The sequence below is a fragment of the Schistocerca americana genome, chromosome 4, assembly GCF_021461395.2.
Source record: "Schistocerca americana isolate TAMUIC-IGC-003095 chromosome 4, iqSchAmer2.1, whole genome shotgun sequence".
Classification (NCBI taxonomy): Eukaryota; Metazoa; Arthropoda; class Insecta; order Orthoptera; family Acrididae; genus Schistocerca; species Schistocerca americana.
The window spans coordinates 732,964,390-732,979,801 of NC_060122.1; the positions used below are offsets into that span (position 1 = coordinate 732,964,390).

General features: G+C 41.4%; 1 protein-coding gene across 2 annotated transcripts in view; it reads right to left on the reverse strand.

The window, feature by feature from the left end:
• The window catches only part of LOC124612560, a 75,389-nt gene extending 67,328 nt beyond the window's left edge, over positions 1 to 8,061 (reverse strand). For both annotated transcript variants that reach the window (XR_006979547.1, XM_047140835.1), the window contains exon 1: positions 7,883 to 8,061. The gene's annotated coding sequence lies outside the window, so the exon portion shown is untranslated. The remainder of the gene's footprint in view (positions 1 to 7,882) is intronic.
• Positions 8,062 to 15,412: the final 7,351 nt, after the last annotated feature.

The window sequence follows — 15,412 nt, forward strand, 5'->3', positions numbered from 1 at the left end:
GGACGCCAGAATCTCCACCTCATCCACAGATGAAGAGCTTGTAGGTAGCAGTGGTGTGGGTGTCACCGCAAATCCCTTGGTCTTGGGGACTTTCTTTTTGGATTTCTCTTGCTGGTCCCTGGATTCCCCGGCTGGGAGGACTTTACTGATTCAGTCTCTGGGACTGAGGATGAGTGTGAAGCCCTACGACCAGCTGCTTTTGGGCTCTTCAGCCACTGGCGGAATGACTCAAGGGACCCCTTTCTAGCGAGAGGAGCCAAGGAAGACTTATGCTTCTCCGGCTCAGAAGTGGGGACTGATATCCCCGATGGTTGGGGGGGGGGGGGGGGTTTATGCTCCTGAAGTAGATGGTGCGGGAGCAACAGGGAGGAAGTGCCCCCACCATCAAGGGGGCAGGTGTGGTCTGCTGGTTCCGAGAGGTGACAGGAATGCGAGGAACTGATGGGGCGACAACTGTTCTTGTAGCGGCAGCGTAAGAGGAGGTCATAGCCACAGGATATAGGTGCTCAAATTTCCTCTTAGCCTCAGTGCAGGTCAGTCAGCCCAGGGTATTATACTACATGATTTTTCTCTGTTTCTGTAAAATCCTGCTGTCTGGCAAGCAAAATGAATGATGCTCTTAGCAGCTGAAACAGATGGGAGGCAGGGCACATATATATATATATGCCTTGACCTCACAGCGGTAGACCATCACCTTGACCTTCTCGGGCAATGAGTCACCCTCGAAGGCGCAGATGAAGGCACCAGTGGCAACCTGATTATCCCTCGGACCCCGATGGACGCGCCAGATGAAACGAACACCTCACCACTCTAAATTGGCATGCAGCTCGTTGTCAGACTGCAAAAGAAGGTCCCTGTCGAATATAATACCCTGCACTATATTACGCTCTTATGGGGCGTGATGGTAACAGAAACATCCCCCAATGTGTCACAATGAGTAATGCCCATGGCTGGGCTGTTTTCATCAAGACTGACCCAGAGCGCCTCTTGGACATGCCCTCCGCCTCCCCAAACGTGTCTTCTAAATGCTCCACAAAAAACTGAGGCTTCATGGGCATGAAAGATTCCCCATCAACTCGCGTACATACAAGGTGCCGGGGCGAATAAGCTTCACTGCCATCCTTAGCCTGGCGTTCCTCCCATTATGTGGCCAGGAAGGGGAATGATTTGGGGTCATATTTCTTAGCACTGAATTTAGACTTTGCCCGCTTAAAGACTCTGGGTTTGTATGCGGACCGTGCACGGTCATCAACAGTAACTGTTCTTTCAATAACAAGTTACTGTCTTCGTATATATAGTTAAAGTCTACCCAGCCATTGACCTTCGTCTGTGCGTATGCGCACAGGTTGCCCGAACTCTTACGGGAATCGCCAAAGCGTGCGCGAGTAATGAGTGGGTGGGCAAATGTCTATAAGGTACAATTCGTATGTAGAATTGTGGACAGTTGGGAATGTGAGTCTCACGGGAAGCGTGCAAGGGATAAGTTCCTGCAATCGCGCTATTCATCTGTGTCCTCGGTGGCTCAGATGGATGGAGCATCTGCCATGTAAGCAGGAGATCCCAGGTTCGAGTCCCGGTTGGGGCACACATTTTCAGCTGTCCACATCGAGGTATATCAACACCACCTGTCGGCAGCTGAGGTTGTCAGTTAGTCATCATTTACACCAGAAAAATGTTTCTGCGTAGGATCTGGCTGCTTGTAGCTACTGCTGATACAGCTCGTGTCTAGTTACCTAGGATACAGCTAACAGCCGCATTTCAAGTAGCCAGAAGTGGGAGAGGTGTTGCTCACACACGACTCAACTGCGAATGCGCGTAAGCCCACTGGCAACTGCTCAAACAAACCTAATGTTAACCGTTGTGACGTCACGCCCATCGGAAGCAGTTTGTTGTTATGAAGTATTGCATAGTCTTCGCCCTAAAGCCTTCGACACATTTTGCTGTTGGCAGATGCTTGTGCACACGCTGTGTATTGTTGCTGTAAATGACTTATTTCCTTTACAACTTAAATTTTATTTTTTTTCCTCGTTTATGTTTTATTGCTGCAATATTACAATGCAGTAATGGGCTAAAGTAAAATTCTTTATTAGGTCTCAGTTCTTGCCAGTCAAAACTACAAAAATTTAACTGAAAGCTAAAACAACGAGAAATTCCCCAGAAGTCTTAAAAACTCCAGGGTTTTTCCCTGTTTTCTCTCGGATGAAAACATTCCCCATTTTTCCCAGTTGTCCTGGAGTGTATACACCCTGAGACGGGTGGCGGCAGACCACCAGTAAGATATGATGCACTATGCTTCATGGCGTGTAATCTGCCCTGATGCCACCCACTCTGACCAGGGACCCCCCCCCCCCACGGGTGACACCCAGACTCGGCAAGCATCACCTGGCGGGATGGCCATTGCCGGGAGTCCCAATGCCCCAGGGAGATGGGCATCTACTCCATGGAATACGTGGGGAGTTAACGGCACAGGCATCAGCGGAGTTATCCCTGTGTTGTCAGGGGGCTACAACCAACAGGGTACATGGCAGCCCCACAACAACGGACTGGCTACCGTGCTGGATATGAGGTGCTGAGAAGTCCATGGTCATCACTGGCACAAAAAGCGACACTGCACAGTGAATGGTGGAAAACGCACCCAGGAAGGTGTCCTTGCCCAAGATATGTAGAATGAGCGGGACTGCAATACGATGACGAGAAAGTGGGCTAAATATCTCAATGCACGATGGACACGATGCACCATGTAAGGTGCCCTTCCCCAATTGGCTTGTTCTTTGGGAAAATTTACAAAGATGGAGGTCAAACCCAACAGGGGACCATCACATAAAGACCGAAAGGTATGAGACTCCTTTTAGTCACCTCTTACAACAGGCAGGAATACCTTAGGCCAATTCTAACCCCTGGGGCCACAAGGGGGAACAAAATGGGGTATAGAATAATGTCAACTTACTGCTGTGCTGTATGGGTGCTGTGTTTGACAACCAAACGGGTCCTACTGTGAACTGAAATGGCACCCCAGATCATCACTCCTCGTTGTCAGGTCACAAAGGGGGTAACAGTCACACTGGTATTCCATTGCCGCCTATGGTTGTCTCCAGACATGTCTTTGTTGCTCGGTTCGCAGTGGGACTCATCCCTGAAGACAATTCCACTCCTGTCAATGAGATTCCAGGCCCTGATGACCAGCCAAGATGTGCCTGGAGACGGCCTGGACGGTGGTGGGATACCAACCTGACTATCACTTGATCTAACAGCTCAACAACCAGGAGTGATGGTCTTGGGTGGCATTTCATTTCATAGCAAACTCTTTTCGTTGTCATCCTCCACAGCACCCTTACAGCACAGTGGCACGTCAACGATATTCTATGCCTCGTTTTGTTGACCCTCATGGCAAGCCATCCTGGGCTTATATTTCAGCAAGATAATGCCTGCACACACACAAGGTAAGAGTTTCTACTGCTTCCCTTTGTGCTTGCAAAACCCTACCTTGGCCAGCAAGATTGCCAGAGCTTTCCCCATTGAGAATGTTTAGAGCATTATGGGTAAGTCTCTCAACCACCTTGGGATTTTGATGTTCTGATGTGCCAGTTGGACAAAATTTGGCACAATATCCCTCAGGAGAACATCCAACAACTCTGTCAATCAGTGCCAAGCTAGATGACTGCCTGCGTAAGGGCCAGAGGTGGACCAACACGTTATTGAATTGCTCGATTCATAAAGCTCTTTCACTTGAATAAATCATCCAGTTTTTCTGAAATTGTAATAATTTGTTTGTCTGTGCCTGTGCATGTAAGTTACATCTACAGATTTCCATACAATTTGGATAAATTCCTTCACGGTGCATCAGGGTATATTAAGACCGTCGGTTTAATAACGTGATTCATCTTTGGAATGCAGTATATCAACATTTCTGTGTAGCATGGATTTGGTCGCATCAGATTACCATCTTTCTTGCTTTCCAGAATAGGTAGGCCTCTGACATCCACATTCTGTGGTGAGGTATGGACACCTTGTCGCCTACTAGCAGTTTCAGAAATTTTGGTTTTATGAGGTACTTTCGCAAAACAGGATTGACTTTTTGGACATATCTTATATGACATAGTTTTCCATGTAACAAGCTGACAAATCATATACCATTATAAAATTATACTTGGATGAATGAATTACTAACAGATATAATTTGTGAATTTGCTGCAACATAATACAGTGGATACAATTTCTTTCACCAAATTCCCACAAAACTGAAATTAGATTACTGTAGAATTATCAAACAATAATTAGAAAATTTAAATTCTTTAAGCAGAAATTAAATGAAAAATATTTTGCAAGTGCCATATTCAGGACTATACTCAAAAAATAGCTGGTGCTGCACAGGGCTCCTCTATTACAGAATCATGAAAACTTTTGTACTTTGCTTATTTCCGCTCTCTTCTGTCTTAAAGCATCATGGGGCAACTCATTATATTCACCAACAACACACTTAGCTCACAAAATAATGGATCTGAAAGATATTGGTGCCCGTTCATGAACTTGCCAGTTGTTCTCAAAACCTTCATATTTAAATCTGCATCCCTGAGACCATATTCTCCCCACTGGACTTGTGCTTAATGATATGGAATTATACAGACGGAAACAGCAGCATTTATTCAGTGAACACTAGACAAAAAAACTGCATTTGGTAAACACTTCCTTAAGTTTTGTAAAGTAAAGTGTGCACAATTCAACAGCATCCATTTACAATGGGTTTTCAATAAAACAGAAAAACATGAGCGACAAACTAGATCTTTTGGTGTGAACTGAAAACTAACTATTTAAGACTGTCCTCCTATTCTGTATAGAACCTCTAAACACACAGTTTTGATGTTTTCATCATAAGGCATTACTTATTTATGTATGTCATCCCTTTTATCCACTACCCATACTTTTTCCCAAACTTCCTATTTGTTCCTAACACCTCTGATAAGCATTCTATGAACAGAGTAGTGATTCGCCTCACAATGAAAGCTGCACATTTGGCGCATATGGTCTCTTAGAAACAGAAGGGTGACCCGATAGAGAAATAGAGAGTGAGAATTGGGACTTCCATGACGGTGGTACTGGTATAGGCAGTCTTTACACAAAAAAAGTATGCTAAACATACCAATACTTTAAATTAAAACCAACCAGAAAATATTAATATTTTAGGATTTGTGAGGACCTCAGTCATGGCCTTTCAAAAGAATTATTTCATCATCCACTTTAAATGATTTAGGAATATTACAGAAAACCTAAATGTGGATGGAAGGACGACTCAAATATGAAGCCAGGGTCTTGCCATGGCACAGCCTCATTTGTTGGGAGCATGGTTCAAATATAACCGAACTTAACTGTGTTGATTAGGTCTTGTGTAATTCCCTTAATGTCACGTGAATTCGTTAAAGTTATGTAGTCACATGAATTCGCAAAAGTTATGTAGTGGAACTCCTTGCATTTTATGTAGTTTATGGGAAGTACATGTGCATAACACACATCGTAATACTAGAGTATTGTATGTTTTCTGAATTTACCTTGATGCTTCATTTTTCGTGATGCACAGTGTGTTCAAATATGGCGTGCGCACCCACAAATTAAGCCATGCAACAGGTCAGTCTATTACCACAACCTTTATTTATAACATTCACATTCGTTAGCTTTGCCAACTCTCAACAAAATATCACCTTCCCCTCTTTTCCAATAATGTTATACTCTATGCCGTGTGTGTGTGTGTGTGTGTGTGTGTGTGTGTGTGTGTGTGTGGGCGCGTGCGCAAGTTGCATGTGTATGAATATCTCTCTCTCTCTCCTGTGTGTCAGTCTCCCTCCGTACAATGCACAATGTGGTGAAGTGGTTAGCACACTGGACTCACATTTGGGAGAATGATGGTTCAAATCTTTGTTCAGCCGTACCAATTTAGATTCTCCGTGATTTCCCTCAATCGCTCCAGGCAAATGGGAAGGCAGTTACTTTGAAAAGACGCGGCCGATATCATTCCCTGTCCCTGAAACAGTTCTGCACCACCTCTAACAACTTAGATGTCAACAGGACATAAAACCCTGATCATCCTTCCCTCTAACTATTTTCCAGCTGTGTATAGTTTTAAATGCACCTGCCTGTTGCTCAATGCCTTTTCTTTCAGGTAAGCATCAGTGCCATTATCTACGGACGGTACAGGCCTAACAGTATAACACTAAACAAATGTAAGAATATTACGATATATTAAACTAATACTCATTTAAATATATCTACAACAATTTTTAAGATAATGACTTATCATAATTATTCCAGTAAAATTATTATTTGTGATATTAGAAGTTTCTGCAAAACATAAAAACAGTCAAACTGTTTTGGATTATGAGTAACCTCTGAGGTAATCAATACTCATTCACCTAATGTGACTGACAATAACATGTAATCAATCATAATTATGTGGACCATATTCTTCTTTGCCATTGTAGCCCTTGATGAGCCTTGAATTCCTCAATAATCTGCTTCTATACCTGTTCTCTGCTTTTCTCTTTCATTTTGCTACTGTCACCCAACATGCTATATTGATCTCTGCTGGTTCTTCTGGTTCAATAATAGTCTAACTAAACACTGATCACCTACAAGTCTTACAGCATTTCGGAACAAATTTCTACTGTTCCCACCTACCAGTAATTAACAGTCACCTGTGAACTGTGGCAAGACGAAGTACTTAATAGATGCTATGAATATTAAGTTTTCTGTCACTGATACTGAAATGCATAAAATACTAGTTTGCTTGTAATGAGATTTTTTGCTTGTGTTTATAAAGGAACACTGTACCAGTGGAAGTACCACTAAAAAATTCCTTTTGTTGTTACACAACTTACAATTATTCTTCAGTTTTGCAGATTTACTTCGTTATGGTAGCATTTCTGCATCCTTACACAAATAAAAACTATTACTACATAGTTCATTTTACACTCATCAATACTTATGTCTGTCACATAACTTAAGCTAATATAATGTAATTGCCACACACTATGGTCAATTCCGGGATAATGCTGAAAGGATAAAAATGCCTTTATAACGCTAGTTTCTTACTTCATACTTCTTTGCTCTTTACTAATTATTCCTTGTCTCCGTACAGTAGCAGTTTCCTATATGGTAATGCCTAAATGCATCCTAACTTAACTACACTTCTTCCATCTATGCTGCAAAATGTTTTAAGTTATCCATTTCTGTACAACTCAGAAACATTTGTTCCAGTATGTTATCAATTGCCATAAAAGTGTCATGAGTTCAAACGACGATGGTAATTAGCTCTCCCATGCAGTGGGATCTTACGAACGACGTCAAGAAAGGTACTGATGTGCCACAAGTAGATAGTATGTAAACAAACAATAATGGCACAATGAATCCTTACTGATGTTTTGTGTCATGTCTGTCGTATTGTACCACGAATGTTGTATCTGATCGCACGTGATATCAATGTGTAGTCGCAAACTTTACATTAGCGTACTAACAGATTTTATAAAACGACTAACTGTGCCACAAAATTATAATTTTTAGTCTTATTCTGATTTCTCCCAATGGACAATTTATTATATCTATAATTTACGGCGGTCATATAATGACTTTCTGCAGATTCGTTTGTGATGCTGCAATGTCGTTATCAAAACATTAGTTCAGGGGACTCGACTACAGTAACAGAAGTGCTATACACAATGGGATATTAGAGGTAACGACGTCATTATGAAGAACAAGTCAAATATTTCAAGTGTAAAATTAAAGACTCACACGAAACACCACAGAAAAAAACCTGCAAAACAATTACCTTAAGAACTTCTGGCAGTACTACTACATTAGCCCTAGATGTCATAAAATTAATAAGGTCTACAGTTACCTGCAGAATATATCAACAATTCACGTGTACTGCTGCACAAGACACCACGTCGTAAATATTATTACATATTATAAGGATACTGTTTGACGTAATTCACTTTGTTTATGGTCCGATTTCTCAACTCCAATTTGGCGCGAAAGAAGTCAGTCTGCTCCTTGTTCTAATCTTTGATAAAAGCTGTATACAAAGATTTTACATTCCGATGTGAATCAGTAAATACGGAAGTGTGTACGAGGGCCAAATAAAATGATAAAAAAGTAAATACGCAATTTGCGTTGCTAAAGTTCAAAAGCGCTAAAGGTTAATTATTTAAAACTTGATGAATAAAAAAGTTTCATCAATGACTGCCTTCCCACACACACATTATGGACCCATTATATTTGGTCGTAAAGTCGAGTTCATACACGCAACTAAAGTGTCACCTACAGTTAATTGCATGCTGCAGTTGCATGTGTGAACTCCCAGTGTTCAGTGGCGCAAATCACGAAACGCAATTTCTGTCATGTCGCTGTAAAGTGCGACTTGGCTTTACTTTATTACGCCGTTTTCCATCCTCGACTCCTCCCTAGTAGCTCTATGCCGAAACACGAGTATTCTGTCTCAGTTATCTTGGTGTAATTGCTGCTGTACCTACTCGATTAGTATGTGTTTTCATTTTATTACTAAGAAGATCAAAACATACACTTTCGCAGCTTCTGGAACGGCAAGAAAGACACTCTAAAACCAGTTTTTAATTTTCTGTAACAGTGTGTGTGTGTGTGTGTGTGTGTGTGCCCAATATTTGCAACCTGATGATGTAGGCCCACCCCGCAATCTTGAAACATTTTTGGATAAATAAATAAATATACTTAATAAGTAACTAAAAAAGCGACTCGTAAAACTTGGTGAGTTGTGAACCAAGCACTATATAAATTGTTGATTAAATGGGGTTATAGCCCTCGACTATGTTGTGGCAGCTGTTAAACGAAGAATTAGTTATTCGAAACGCCTCGAGCAAAGAATACAATAAGATTCTAAAATCTTAGAAGAGTGGCTTGTCTGTAGATTAGATTTACATGTCAGCTGTTGGTTAATCTGCCATAGCAGACAGCATTTTCGTCTTCGAGTGTTACTTTTTTGTAAATGTGTTTCTGATCCCCGATTTATCCTTGAGTGAAATCTATTTTCTAATCTAACATTTTGGTTTAGTTTCCCTGGTATTTTACTCTTGTCACGGCTCTAATACCATAAACTGCATTTTACCTGCCCATATGATTTCAGCTGACCAGTTCACACCATGCTGAAAGATGTGCAACAATGTAGAATTTGTAGTGTCCTGTGTGGATGTTGGTTCATGGTGCCTCTACAGATAACCACAAGCTATAGTGTCACATTAGTTGCATGTGTGCACCCACCTTAATGTTCAGTTTCTCTTAATCACATGATATTTACTATTATACACTTGCATGAATAGTCAGCTTTTGTTATGCATCAAGAATGTTATTGTACATTGTTGTGAACCGGTTTTGTCTGCAGCATCCTCTGGTAAAGTTTAGCTTATGGATTCAGTTCACTAGTTCACTTTGTTTCAAAGTTCAATGTTTGTTCAGGTATGTACCCCTTCACTTCTCAAAACTTTTAGATGGGTAAATACGCCTTATGATATTTATACTTCTATGTTTGGCTACATTGCACTATGTATCTTGAAGGGTAGGGGGAAAAAATCTATCGAAAAACAAGCACCTCCATTTGGGAAAGGTTCCTGGAGAAACCTGAGCTAAAGACCTGGACAGAGTTGCAAGACTTATAGTTCACATTTACTTTACAATGACATACATAATCAGTTATTCATCGAAATTTTTATTTTCAGATAAGTTCTGTTTAAAAGAGAATACTACATCAAGAAAATTGACTTTGTATTACATTTTGATTGAATTTTCATTAAATTGCATAAAATAAGATTTTTTTTCCATGAGCGTCCATAAGCATAATTCTATTTTCTTTTAGTTTCTGGTTATGTTGTTCAATTAAAAGTTCATATGGCGCTTTTGACACTTATGTTAATTATGCATGGATAATGTTCAGTTACTTAGGTATAACACAAACTACTATTCATTCAAAAATATTGGCTAATTAAAAGCCTACACATTAACACTTAACAACGATTATACACATTTTAAGGATACTCATAAAATCAGTCACAAAATCTGTTCTCATACATGTATATTATGCTTACTTCCACTCTACATTACAGTATGGAATCATATTTTGTAGATATATTTTCAAAATGCAAAAAAAGGCAATATGTAACCTAAGACATAACGAATTTCAAAACAAATGGCTTTATGACACTGCCCTCTGCTTACATTTATAATATCGTGTCATTTGTCAAGTCATACCTGTTAAGCAATGACTGCACATTAAAATTCAATGGAGATATTCATAACTATGCAACAAGGCGGCAATCTGACCTACATATGATTCAGTCCAGAACTACCTGCTACCAAAAAAGTGTTTTAAATGTTGGGATACAAATATATAATAATTACCAAATGAAATCAAAGCAACAAAGAACCCATGAGCCTTCACACATCAGTTAAAAAAATATCTCTTGCCTATGCCGAGAGCCAGAGGCAGTAGGTTAGCCAAGAGGTAAAAGGATTGCACATGTATGGAATGTGTCGTCACGCAGGGGCAATGACCTGGTTACACACAGCAGGCGAGAGTGAATTGCTTAGCACGCGGGTTTGTGTTAGACAGAGACTTTCGTAGAGTGTAAGACAGAGGTATAGTGTCAGCTGTACTGCATTTCACAACTTCGCATAAGTCTGCCGTAACAACACGTAACTCTGTCGCAAGGACACCTAAGGGGCGAATACGACAGACGAATCAGCAGTATAAGTGGAACGAATGCGTTCATTACAAACGAGCATGACGTCAGGACGTCGCTAATGCTTCCTTAAATACGCCAGCTTTATTAGCAACAGCGCACTCGCAGTTAGACTTGCAATTATATGTGTACTGGGTCGCTGCGTAGCGCTCAGCTTGGTGATCAACATGTTAATCTTTATTAAAGAGATGTTGCAGTAAGGCCAGCCCATCCAGCAGCAGAAGTGAGGGGACAGTACCAGCTCAGGTCCTCTCTGCTGCCGCTGTCAATCATCAACCCAGGATTAGCAGACATCGCGGCAGACTCGCTCGCTGCCAATGCTGACCACATGAGTGAGCCGTCGTCGAGATTGTGCGGGGCCTAGGCCCTGTGCATCCGCCGTCACAACCGGGTGAGCTGACGATGCTGGGGGACTGCAGCCCGTTCCGCCCGTCCACCACGGACCAACCACCAGGAGGAGCAGGGAAGAAGACGGGGTGGGATAGAGTACACTCAGCACTATGAGAACGCCTCTCATGCCAATAGTGCCAGTACTCCAACCCGGAGCTCCCCATGTGCAGCGGCTTGCTGTCAGCAGCCAATCCGGCTGGCCAGCCGGGTGCCACCAGCCACGCGCGGCCGAAGTACGAAGTAAGGACATTCCTTCACTACGTCACAACACGCGACGATGCACTAGCAAGACTGTGCGGCCTGGAGCTGGTGTCATCGCTACGAGCCAGCGAGGACTCGGGGAAGGTCGTTGATATCACCAAGCTCAGCCAGCCTGTGTTACGTGGGCCACATTGTACTCGGCAGGAATAAAGGTGTTATGAATTAATAATGTTTCTTTGGCGTTTCTGACGCGTCCACAGTCATTTCCTAGCATCCTGACAACTGGAGAGGTCACCGCTCGGCCATCCAGTCCACTGTAGGCGACTAGGACCACCGGGGCGCCTACAGTTCTCTTGACCTGTGCAATATCATATGTACCACCGTACAATTCTATGATTTGTATTGACTGTTTCGTTTAAGATAGATAATTTCCTTGCTACAAAATAACGTAAAAATCAATTTGTAAAAATTACTTGTAAATATGCTCTCTTGACCTGTCCAATATCATATGTGCAACTGTACAGTACTATGATTGCCTGGAACAATAAAATACAATACAATACAATACAACACTTGTATTGCGGCAAAGAGCTCAAGACAATCTATGACTGGTAAGTCGGAGATATTTAAATGGTACTCAAGTTACTAAATAAAACAGTTCACAACACAAAACTTTAGTACTCTCCCTTATTTAATAACTTAAATACTCTCATGTTATTGCACAGCTATCACAGTCAGGCAGCAAATAATGGTTTAGTTAATATATAGACAAACTGATTCTCTAAACTTAGTCTTGAAATACTAATTTCACCTACTATAACTAACCCTCAATATATTTTGTACGCTGGTGAAATTTAGGATTTTGTGCGAGTCAAACAGCAACTTCATTGTCCACACCTAGGCAAGGTTTCGAATCCCATAGTTGGTAAAGTTCAGTCACTAGTCTCTTGATCCAATCAATTTCTTGTGCTGCTTCACCAGCCACTACAACTTCAACTTCTGTAGTAGAGATTGCCACCAAAACTCTGTCACTGTCCTACTGACAGGGGAACCAGAGTATAGTGGAGGTAGATCATCCAATCCCTAAATCACCTTTAAGACTGACACCACTGTAACATTCAAGAATGCCTTTGTCTTCGCCACTTTTGCAAAAAAAAGTCCATAGCCATATGATATGCCCCATTGTGAAGGATTCTTTTTACTCTTATAAAATCATGTGTTGCAGATTCTCAAGGCTTTTAGATTCTACTACAACAGTGTATGCTATGTCTGGTCTTGTCCCAGATATCAGGTATATTAGATTCAATTTTCGTTCCATAGACCCAAAAATGAGATGATTCTTGTAGGTGTGGAGCATGTCAGGAATCCAGCTGCTCACTGTAAGGATATTCATTGTTGATAGGGATTTATTCCATGCCATTATCTTTGATCATTGCATTTATAACAGTTCCAAAATTACTCATGCCAAAGTGCTTCAAAATCTTCTTTGTGTAGTGACTCTGACTGATTTGAATGGATCCATCTTCTTTTCTATCAGTTTTCAATCCTAGGAAATACAACGCCAAGTTTGTTTTTATTTTGAGTTCTCTTTCAAGATCTTAAATAAATTTTTTCTGTCTCATAAAAAGTAAGGGATCAGCTTCACTTCTCTAAAATCATAATTCCATAATGTAATTAGTGAATCTCTCATTTCAGCAATGGGGTGCCTGTTGCAGGCCATATAAGTTTTTCATTAATTGATATGCCTTCCTAGAGCCGTCATTATAACCCATGGACTGTGTCATAATATCGTTTCCTTCAGGACACCATAAATAAAAGCAGTAGTCACATCAGTTTGTGCAATGTTCATCTTCTCCTTGGTGGCAACGATGAGTAACGTCTGAATAGTCGACATCTCGCCATAGAGCTGAAAGTTTGTTTGTAATCAATCCCTTTCTTTGGAGCAAATTCTTTGATGATTAAACTTTATTTGAATCTGTCAACCAATTCATCAGCATTTTCTTCAGTTTGTAGATCCACTTATGCAAATCGAAGACATTCGCGGAAAAACTGGCTGACCCACAGTACGAGGTGCATTCAAGTCCTAAGGCCTCCGATTTTTTTTCTAATTAACTACTCACCCGAAATCGATGAAACTGGCGTTACTTCTCGACGTAATCGCCCTGCAGACGTACACATTTTTCACAACGCTGACACCATGATTCCATGGCAGCGGCGAAGGCTTCTTTAGGAGTCTGTTTTGACCACTGGAAAGTCGCTGAGGCAATAGCAGCACAGCTGGTGAATGTGCGGCCACGGAGAGTGTCATTCATTGTTGGAAAAAGCCAAAAGTCACTAGGAGCCAGGTCAGGTGAGTAGGGAGCATGAGGAATCACTTCAAAGTTGTTATCACGAAGAAACTGTTGCGTAACGTTAGCTCGATGTGCGGGTGCGTTGTCTTGGTGAAACAGCACACGCGCAGCCCTTCCCGGACGTTTTTGTTGCAGTGCAGGAAGGAATTTGTTCTTCAAAACATTTTTGTAGGATGCACCTGTTACCGTAGTGCCCTTCGGAGCGCAGTGGGTAAGGATTACGCCCTCGCTGTCTTAGAACATGGACACCATCATTTTTTCAGCACTGGCAGTTACCCGAAATTGTTTTGTTGGCGGTGAATCTGTATGCTTCCATTGAGCTGACTGGCGCTTTGTTTCTGGATTGAAAAATGGCATTCACATCTCATCCATTGTCACAACCGACGAAAAGAAAGTCCCATTCATGCTGTCGTTGCGCGTCAACATTGCTTGGCAACATGCCACACGGGCAGCCATGTGGTCGTCCGTCAGCATTCGTGGCACCCACCTGGATGACACTTTTCGCATTTTCAGGTCGTCATGCAGGATTGTGTGCACAGAACCCACAGAAATATCAACTCTGGAGGCGATCTGTTCAACAGTCATTCAGCGATCCCCCAAAACAATTCTCTCCACTTTCTCGATCATGTCGTCAGACCGGCTTGTGCGAGCCCGAGGTTGTTTCGGTTTGTTGTCACACGATGTTCTGCCTTCATTAAACTGCAGCACCCACGAACGAACTTTCGACACATCCATAACTCGATCACCACATGTCTCCTTCAACTGTCGATGAATTTCAATTGGTTTCGCACCATGCAAATTCAGAAAACGAATGATTGCACGCTGTTCAAGTAAGGAAAACGTCGCCGTATTAAGTATTTAAAACAGTTCTCATTCTCGCCGCTGGCGGTAAAATTCCATCTGCCGTATGGTGCTGCCATCTCTGGGACGTATTGACAATGAACGCGGCCTCATTTTAAAACGATGCGCATGTTTCTAACTCTTTCCAGTCCGGAGAAAAAAAATTGGAGGCCTTAGAACTTGAATGCACCTCGTATTTAGAAATGGAGAAAAATGTGATTGTGTAAATGAGGCTAGAAAAAATATACCAAACTATTTTATTCTTACTTTTTAACGGAAATTCTATAGTGTGGACCAGTTACTGTTTCTAATATGTCACATGCTTTATATTAGAAAGAAACACGAAAAATAATAATTAACAATGAAGAACAATAATATCTAAAGATTTGTTTTGTACCTTATCAAGCATTCACAGCCGCAGCCACTGTAGTAAAGAGTCCTGTAAGAGGGAAAATTGGCGATAAAACATCTCGTATGGCTGAAGAAGATCTAGCCAATGGCCACTATCATAGTCTGATGTCACAAAAAATGGCACCCATTGATGAAAGCAATGACTATAACAGATTTACAAGTTTTTAAATATTCTGAGTCAATTTTCAGATTTTCATAGGCAGTGATAGCCTGCATAAAATGGAAGTTCAGTTTTTCGTCTAGTTGTTTCTTTTTCTGACCGTTTTTCTCACATGAAATTTGAGTCTCTGCCACTACGTGGTTCTATAAAGCCAGTAATGAAAAAATGATAAAATATTTTACAATACATGCCAACACTAAGAGGTACCTTGTTGCTGTCTTTGCACTTATCTTGATAAAGACCGTACATCTTGCTAATGTTTCGATCTGCACACAGATACGTCGTGTTGAGATTCTTCTTCCTGGAGT